The following is a 10,560-nucleotide window of genomic DNA, read 5'->3' as shown; positions in this document are numbered from 1 at the left end:
TTCTCTCGTGATGGGTCCGCCAAGTGTTACACAACTACAACGGTCAATCTGCGCGCGCTCCCAGCCGGTGCTGCACCGCTTATAGGCCCTCTCTGTCATTCACTAACAATTCAACAACTAAACAACAATGGGATGACAAGTTTTGATCCCTCTCACTAATTTACTAATAATTCAAACATTAAACAATAACGCGATAACAAATTATTAATCAACTTCACAGAAAAATCACTTATCTTTGCTTTGACGCTTGTAGGCTGTCTTCCACATACATACTGGCCACAGTGGTTTTAACACTTGGCAGTTTCGGCCCTATACACAATTTCAAATACTGCCCACACACACTTCTCTCGTGATGGGTCCGCCAAGTGTTACACAACTACAACGGTCAATCTGCGCGCGCTCCCAGCCGGTGCTGCACCGCTTATAGGCCCTCTCTGTCATTCACTAACAATTCAACAACTAAACAACAATGGGATGACAAGTTTTGATCCCTCTCACTAATTTACTAATAATTCAAACATTAAACAATAACGCGATAACAAATTATTAATCAACTTCACAGAAAAATCACTTATCTTTGCTTTGACGCTTGTAGGCTGTCTTCCACATACATACTGGCCACAGTGGTTTTAACACTTGGCAGTTTCGGCCCTATACACAATTTCAAATACTGCCCACACACACTTCTCTCGTGATGGGTCCGCCAAGTGTTACACAACTACAACGGTCAATCTGCGCGCGCTCCCAGCCGGTGCTGCACCGCTTATAGGCCCTCTCTGTCATTCACTAACAATTCAACAACTAAACAACAATGGGATGACAAGTTTTGATCCCTCTCACTAATTTACTAATAATTCAAACATTAAACAATAACGCGATAACAAATTATTAATCAACTTCACAGAAAAATCACTTATCTTTGCTTTGACGCTTGTAGGCTGTCTTCCACATACATACTGGCCACAGTGGTTTTAACACTTGGCAGTTTCGGCCCTATACACAATTTCAAATACTGCCCACACACACTTCTCTCGTGATGGGTCCGCCAAGTGTTACACAACTACAACGGTCAATCTGCGCGCGCTCCCAGCCGGTGCTGCACCGCTTATAGGCCCTCTCTGTCATTCACTAACAATTCAACAACTAAACAACAATGGGATGACAAGTTTTGATCCCTCTCACTAATTTACTAATAATTCAAACATTAAACAATAACGCGATAACAAATTATTAATCAACTTCACAGAAAAATCACTTATCTTTGCTTTGACGCTTGTAGGCTGTCTTCCACATACATACTGGCCACAGTGGTTTTAACACTTGGCAGTTTCGGCCCTATACACAATTTCAAATACTGCCCACACACACTTCTCTCGTGATGGGTCCGCCAAGTGTTACACAACTACAACGGTCAATCTGCGCGCGCTCCCAGCCGGTGCTGCACCGCTTATAGGCCCTCTCTGTCATTCACTAACAATTCAACAACTAAACAACAATGGGATGACAAGTTTTGATCCCTCTCACTAATTTACTAATAATTCAAACATTAAACAATAACGCGATAACAAATTATTAATCAACTTCACAGAAAAATCACTTATCTTTGCTTTGACGCTTGTAGGCTGTCTTCCACATACATACTGGCCACAGTGGTTTTAACACTTGGCAGTTTCGGCCCTATACACAATTTCAAATACTGCCCACACACACTTCTCTCGTGATGGGTCCGCCAAGTGTTACACAACTACAACGGTCAATCTGCTGACAAGATTTGATCCCTCTCACTAATTTACTAATAATTCAAACATTAAACAATAACGCGATAACAAATTATTAATCAACTTCACAGAAAAATCACTTATCTTTGCTTTGACGCTTGTAGGCTGTCTTCCACATACATACTGGCCACAGTGGTTTTAACACTTGGCAGTTTCGGCCCTATACACAATTTCAAATACTGCCCACACACACTTCTCTCGTGATGGGTCCGCCAAGTGTTACACAACTACAACGGTCAATCTGCGCGCGCTCCCAGCCGGTGCTGCACCGCTTATAGGCCCTCTCTGTCATTCACTAACAATTCAACAACTAAACAACAATGGGATGACAAGTTTTGATCCCTCTCACTAATTTACTAATAATTCAAACATTAAACAATAACGCGATAACAAATTATTAATCAACTTCACAGAAAAATCACTTATCTTTGCTTTGACGCTTGTAGGCTGTCTTCCACATACATACTGGCCACAGTGGTTTTAACACTTGGCAGTTTCGGCCCTATACACAATTTCAAATACTGCCCACACACACTTCTCTCGTGATGGGTCCGCCAAGTGTTACACAACTACAACGGTCAATCTGCGCGCGCTCCCAGCCGGTGCTGCACCGCTTATAGGCCCTCTCTGTCATTCACTAACAATTCAACAACTAAACAACAATGGGATGACAAGTTTTGATCCCTCTCACTAATTTACTAATAATTCAAACATTAAACAATAACGCGATAACAAATTATTAATCAACTTCACAGAAAAATCACTTATCTTTGCTTTGACGCTTGTAGGCTGTCTTCCACATACATACTGGCCACAGTGGTTTTAACACTTGGCAGTTTCGGCCCTATACACAATTTCAAATACTGCCCACACACACTTCTCTCGTGATGGGTCCGCCAAGTGTTACACAACTACAACGGTCAATCTGCGCGCGCTCCCAGCCGGTGCTGCACCGCTTATAGGCCCTCTCTGTCATTCACTAACAATTCAACAACTAAACAACAATGGGATGACAAGTTTTGATCCCTCTCACTAATTTACTAATAATTCAAACATTAAACAATAACGCGATAACAAATTATTAATCAACTTCACAGAAAAATCACTTATCTTTGCTTTGACGCTTGTAGGCTGTCTTCCACATACATACTGGCCACAGTGGTTTTAACACTTGGCAGTTTCGGCCCTATACACAATTTCAAATACTGCCCACACACACTTCTCTCGTGATGGGTCCGCCAAGTGTTACACAACTACAACGGTCAATCTGCGCGCGCTCCCAGCCGGTGCTGCACCGCTTATAGGCCCTCTCTGTCATTCACTAACAATTCAACAACTAAACAACAATGGGATGACAAGTTTTGATCCCTCTCACTAATTTACTAATAATTCAAACATTAAACAATAACGCGATAACAAATTATTAATCAACTTCACAGAAAAATCACTTATCTTTGCTTTGACGCTTGTAGGCTGTCTTCCACATACATACTGGCCACAGTGGTTTTAACACTTGGCAGTTTCGGCCCTATACACAATTTCAAATACTGCCCACACACACTTCTCTCGTGATGGGTCCGCCAAGTGTTACACAACTACAACGGTCAATCTGCGCGCGCTCCCAGCCGGTGCTGCACCGCTTATAGGCCCTCTCTGTCATTCACTAACAATTCAACAACTAAACAACAATGGGATGACAAGTTTTGATCCCTCTCACTAATTTACTAATAATTCAAACATTAAACAATAACGCGATAACAAATTATTAATCAACTTCACAGAAAAATCACTTATCTTTGCTTTGACGCTTGTAGGCTGTCTTCCACATACATACTGGCCACAGTGGTTTTAACACTTGGCAGTTTCGGCCCTATACACAATTTCAAATACTGCCCACACACACTTCTCTCGTGATGGGTCCGCCAAGTGTTACACAACTACAACGGTCAATCTGCGCGCGCTCCCAGCCGGTGCTGCACCGCTTATAGGCCCTCTCTGTCATTCACTAACAATTCAACAACTAAACAACAATGGGATGACAAGTTTTGATCCCTCTCACTAATTTACTAATAATTCAAACATTAAACAATAACGCGATAACAAATTATTAATCAACTTCACAGAAAAATCACTTATCTTTGCTTTGACGCTTGTAGGCTGTCTTCCACATACATACTGGCCACAGTGGTTTTAACACTTGGCAGTTTCGGCCCTATACACAATTTCAAATACTGCCCACACACACTTCTCTCGTGATGGGTCCGCCAAGTGTTACACAACTACAACGGTCAATCTGCGCGCGCTCCCAGCCGGTGCTGCACCGCTTATAGGCCCTCTCTGTCATTCACTAACAATTCAACAACTAAACAACAATGGGATGACAAGTTTTGATCCCTCTCACTAATTTACTAATAATTCAAACATTAAACAATAACGCGATAACAAATTATTAATCAACTTCACAGAAAAATCACTTATCTTTGCTTTGACGCTTGTAGGCTGTCTTCCACATACATACTGGCCACAGTGGTTTTAACACTTGGCAGTTTCGGCCCTATACACAATTTCAAATACTGCCACACACACTTCTCTCGTGATGGGTCCGCCAAGTGTTACACAACTACAACGGTCAATCTGCGCGCGCTCCCAGCCGGTGCTGCACCGCTTATAGGCCCTCTCTGTCATTCACTAACAATTCAACAACTAAACAACAATGGGATGACAAGTTTTGATCCCTCTCACTAATTTACTAATAATTCAAACATTAAACAATAACGCGATAACAAATTATTAATCAACTTCACAGAAAAATCACTTATCTTTGCTTTGACGCTTGTAGGCTGTCTTCCACATACATACTGGCCACAGTGGTTTTAACACTTGGCAGTTTCGGCCCTATACACAATTTCAAATACTGCCCACACACACTTCTCTCGTGATGGGTCCGCCAAGTGTTACACAACTACAACGGTCAATCTGCGCGCGCTCCCAGCCGGTGCTGCACCGCTTATAGGCCCTCTCTGTCATTCACTAACAATTCAACAACTAAACAACAATGGGATGACAAGTTTTGATCCCTCTCACTAATTTACTAATAATTCAAACATTAAACAATAACGCGATAACAAATTATTAATCAACTTCACAGAAAAATCACTTATCTTTGCTTTGACGCTTGTAGGCTGTCTTCCACATACATACTGGCCACAGTGGTTTTAACACTTGGCAGTTTCGGCCCTATACACAATTTCAAATACTGCCCACACACACTTCTCTCGTGATGGGTCCGCCAAGTGTTACACAACTACAACGGTCAATCTGCGCGCGCTCCCAGCCGGTGCTGCACCGCTTATAGGCCCTCTCTGTCATTCACTAACAATTCAACAACTAAACAACAATGGGATGACAAGTTTTGATCCCTCTCACTAATTTACTAATAATTCAAACATTAAACAATAACGCGATAACAAATTATTAATCAACTTCACAGAAAAATCACTTATCTTTGCTTTGACGCTTGTAGGCTGTCTTCCACATACATACTGGCCACAGTGGTTTTAACACTTGGCAGTTTCGGCCCTATACACAATTTCAAATACTGCCCACACACACTTCTCTCGTGATGGGTCCGCCAAGTGTTACACAACTACAACGGTCAATCTGCGCGCGCTCCCAGCCGGTGCTGCACCGCTTATAGGCCCTCTCTGTCATTCACTAACAATTCAACAACTAAACAACAATGGGATGACAAGTTTTGATCCCTCTCACTAATTTACTAATAATTCAAACATTAAACAATAACGCGATAACAAATTATTAATCAACTTCACAGAAAAATCACTTATCTTTGCTTTGACGCTTGTAGGCTGTCTTCCACATACATACTGGCCACAGTGGTTTTAACACTTGGCAGTTTCGGCCCTATACACAATTTCAAATACTGCCCACACACACTTCTCTCGTGATGGGTCCGCCAAGTGTTACACAACTACAACGGTCAATCTGCGCGCGCTCCCAGCCGGTGCTGCACCGCTTATAGGCCCTCTCTGTCATTCACTAACAATTCAACAACTAAACAACAATGGGATGACAAGTTTTGATCCCTCTCACTAATTTACTAATAATTCAAACATTAAACAATAACGCGATAACAAATTATTAATCAACTTCACAGAAAAATCACTTATCTTTGCTTTGACGCTTGTAGGCTGTCTTCCACATACATACTGGCCACAGTGGTTTTAACACTTGGCAGTTTCGGCCCTATACACAATTTCAAATACTGCCCACACACACTTCTCTCGTGATGGGTCCGCCAAGTGTTACACAACTACAACGGTCAATCTGCGCGCGCTCCCAGCCGGTGCTGCACCGCTTATAGGCCCTCTCTGTCATTCACTAACAATTCAACAACTAAACAACAATGGGATGACAAGTTTTGATCCCTCTCACTAATTTACTAATAATTCAAACATTAAACAATAACGCGATAACAAATTATTAATCAACTTCACAGAAAAATCACTTATCTTTGCTTTGACGCTTGTAGGCTGTCTTCCACATACATACTGGCCACAGTGGTTTTAACACTTGGCAGTTTCGGCCCTATACACAATTTCAAATACTGCCCACACACACTTCTCTCGTGATGGGTCCGCCAAGTGTTACACAACTACAACGGTCAATCTGCGCGCGCTCCCAGCCGGTGCTGCACCGCTTATAGGCCCTCTCTGTCATTCACTAACAATTCAACAACTAAACAACAATGGGATGACAAGTTTTGATCCCTCTCACTAATTTACTAATAATTCAAACATTAAACAATAACGCGATAACAAATTATTAATCAACTTCACAGAAAAATCACTTATCTTTGCTTTGACGCTTGTAGGCTGTCTTCCACATACATACTGGCCACAGTGGTTTTAACACTTGGCAGTTTCGGCCCTATACACAATTTCAAATACTGCCCACACACACTTCTCTCGTGATGGGTCCGCCAAGTGTTACACAACTACAACGGTCAATCTGCGCGCGCTCCCAGCCGGTGCTGCACCGCTTATAGGCCCTCTCTGTCATTCACTAACAATTCAACAACTAAACAACAATGGGATGACAAGTTTTGATCCCTCTCACTAATTTACTAATAATTCAAACATTAAACAATAACGCGATAACAAATTATTAATCAACTTCACAGAAAAATCACTTATCTTTGCTTTGACGCTTGTAGGCTGTCTTCCACATACATACTGGCCACAGTGGTTTTAACACTTGGCAGTTTCGGCCCTATACACAATTTCAAATACTGCCCACACACACTTCTCTCGTGATGGGTCCGCCAAGTGTTACACAACTACAACGGTCAATCTGCGCGCGCTCCCAGCCGGTGCTGCACCGCTTATAGGCCCTCTCTGTCATTCACTAACAATTCAACAACTAAACAACAATGGGATGACAAGTTTTGATCCCTCTCACTAATTTACTAATAATTCAAACATTAAACAATAACGCGATAACAAATTATTAATCAACTTCACAGAAAAATCACTTATCTTTGCTTTGACGCTTGTAGGCTGTCTTCCACATACATACTGGCCACAGTGGTTTTAACACTTGGCAGTTTCGGCCCTATACACAATTTCAAATACTGCCCACACACACTTCTCTCGTGATGGGTCCGCCAAGTGTTACACAACTACAACGGTCAATCTGCGCGCGCTCCCAGCCGGTGCTGCACCGCTTATAGGCCCTCTCTGTCATTCACTAACAATTCAACAACTAAACAACAATGGGATGACAAGTTTTGATCCCTCTCACTAATTTACTAATAATTCAAACATTAAACAATAACGCGATAACAAATTATTAATCAACTTCACAGAAAAATCACTTATCTTTGCTTTGACGCTTGTAGGCTGTCTTCCACATACATACTGGCCACAGTGGTTTTAACACTTGGCAGTTTCGGCCCTATACACAATTTCAAATACTGCCCACACACACTTCTCTCGTGATGGGTCCGCCAAGTGTTACACAACTACAACGGTCAATCTGCGCGCGCTCCCAGCCGGTGCTGCACCGCTTATAGGCCCTCTCTGTCATTCACTAACAATTCAACAACTAAACAACAATGGGATGACAAGTTTTGATCCCTCTCACTAATTTACTAATAATTCAAACATTAAACAATAACGCGATAACAAATTATTAATCAACTTCACAGAAAAATCACTTATCTTTGCTTTGACGCTTGTAGGCTGTCTTCCACATACATACTGGCCACAGTGGTTTTAACACTTGGCAGTTTCGGCCCTATACACAATTTCAAATACTGCCCACACACACTTCTCTCGTGATGGGTCCGCCAAGTGTTACACAACTACAACGGTCAATCTGCGCGCGCTCCCAGCCGGTGCTGCACCGCTTATAGGCCCTCTCTGTCATTCACTAACAATTCAACAACTAAACAACAATGGGATGACAAGTTTTGATCCCTCTCACTAATTTACTAATAATTCAAACATTAAACAATAACGCGATAACAAATTATTAATCAACTTCACAGAAAAATCACTTATCTTTGCTTTGACGCTTGTAGGCTGTCTTCCACATACATACTGGCCACAGTGGTTTTAACACTTGGCAGTTTCGGCCCTATACACAATTTCAAATACTGCCCACACACACTTCTCTCGTGATGGGTCCGCCAAGTGTTACACAACTACAACGGTCAATCTGCGCGCGCTCCCAGCCGGTGCTGCACCGCTTATAGGCCCTCTCTGTCATTCACTAACAATTCAACAACTAAACAACAATGGGATGACAAGTTTTGATCCCTCTCACTAATTTACTAATAATTCAAACATTAAACAATAACGCGATAACAAATTATTAATCAACTTCACAGAAAAATCACTTATCTTTGCTTTGACGCTTGTAGGCTGTCTTCCACATACATACTGGCCACAGTGGTTTTAACACTTGGCAGTTTCGGCCCTATACACAATTTCAAATACTGCCCACACACACTTCTCTCGTGATGGGTCCGCCAAGTGTTACACAACTACAACGGTCAATCTGCGCGCGCTCCCAGCCGGTGCTGCACCGCTTATAGGCCCTCTCTGTCATTCACTAACAATTCAACAACTAAACAACAATGGGATGACAAGTTTTGATCCCTCTCACTAATTTACTAATAATTCAAACATTAAACAATAACGCGATAACAAATTATTAATCAACTTCACAGAAAAATCACTTATCTTTGCTTTGACGCTTGTAGGCTGTCTTCCACATACATACTGGCCACAGTGGTTTTAACACTTGGCAGTTTCGGCCCTATACACAATTTCAAATACTGCCCACACACACTTCTCTCGTGATGGGTCCGCCAAGTGTTACACAACTACAACGGTCAATCTGCGCGCGCTCCCAGCCGGTGCTGCACCGCTTATAGGCCCTCTCTGTCATTCACTAACAATTCAACAACTAAACAACAATGGGATGACAAGTTTTGATCCCTCTCACTAATTTACTAATAATTCAAACATTAAACAATAACGCGATAACAAATTATTAATCAACTTCACAGAAAAATCACTTATCTTTGCTTTGACGCTTGTAGGCTGTCTTCCACATACATACTGGCCACAGTGGTTTTAACACTTGGCAGTTTCGGCCCTATACACAATTTCAAATACTGCCCACACACACTTCTCTCGTGATGGGTCCGCCAAGTGTTACACAACTACAACGGTCAATCTGCGCGCGCTCCCAGCCGGTGCTGCACCGCTTATAGGCCCTCTCTGTCATTCACTAACAATTCAACAACTAAACAACAATGGGATGACAAGTTTTGATCCCTCTCACTAATTTACTAATAATTCAAACATTAAACAATAACGCGATAACAAATTATTAATCAACTTCACAGAAAAATCACTTATCTTTGCTTTGACGCTTGTAGGCTGTCTTCCACATACATACTGGCCACAGTGGTTTTAACACTTGGCAGTTTCGGCCCTATACACAATTTCAAATACTGCCCACACACACTTCTCTCGTGATGGGTCCGCCAAGTGTTACACAACTACAACGGTCAATCTGCGCGCGCTCCCAGCCGGTGCTGCACCGCTTATAGGCCCTCTCTGTCATTCACTAACAATTCAACAACTAAACAACAATGGGATGACAAGTTTTGATCCCTCTCACTAATTTACTAATAATTCAAACATTAAACAATAACGCGATAACAAATTATTAATCAACTTCACAGAAAAATCACTTATCTTTGCTTTGACGCTTGTAGGCTGTCTTCCACATACATACTGGCCACAGTGGTTTTAACACTTGGCAGTTTCGGCCCTATACACAATTTCAAATACTGCCCACACACACTTCTCTCGTGATGGGTCCGCCAAGTGTTACACAACTACAACGGTCAATCTGCGCGCGCTCCCAGCCGGTGCTGCACCGCTTATAGGCCCTCTCTGTCATTCACTAACAATTCAACAACTAAACAACAATGGGATGACAAGTTTTGATCCCTCTCACTAATTTACTAATAATTCAAACATTAAACAATAACGCGATAACAAATTATTAATCAACTTCACAGAAAAATCACTTATCTTTGCTTTGACGCTTGTAGGCTGTCTTCCACATACATACTGGCCACAGTGGTTTTAACACTTGGCAGTTTCGGCCCTATACACAATTTCAAATACTGCCCACACACACTTCTCTCGTGATGGGTCCGCCAAGTGTTACACAACTACAA

The sequence above is a fragment of the Babylonia areolata genome, chromosome 3 (genome assembly GCF_041734735.1).
Source record: "Babylonia areolata isolate BAREFJ2019XMU chromosome 3, ASM4173473v1, whole genome shotgun sequence".
In the NCBI taxonomy this organism is placed as follows: Eukaryota; Metazoa; Mollusca; class Gastropoda; order Neogastropoda; family Buccinidae; genus Babylonia; species Babylonia areolata.
The sequence above is the reverse complement of the archived record's forward strand: the minus strand, read 5'-3'. Positions refer to the sequence as shown.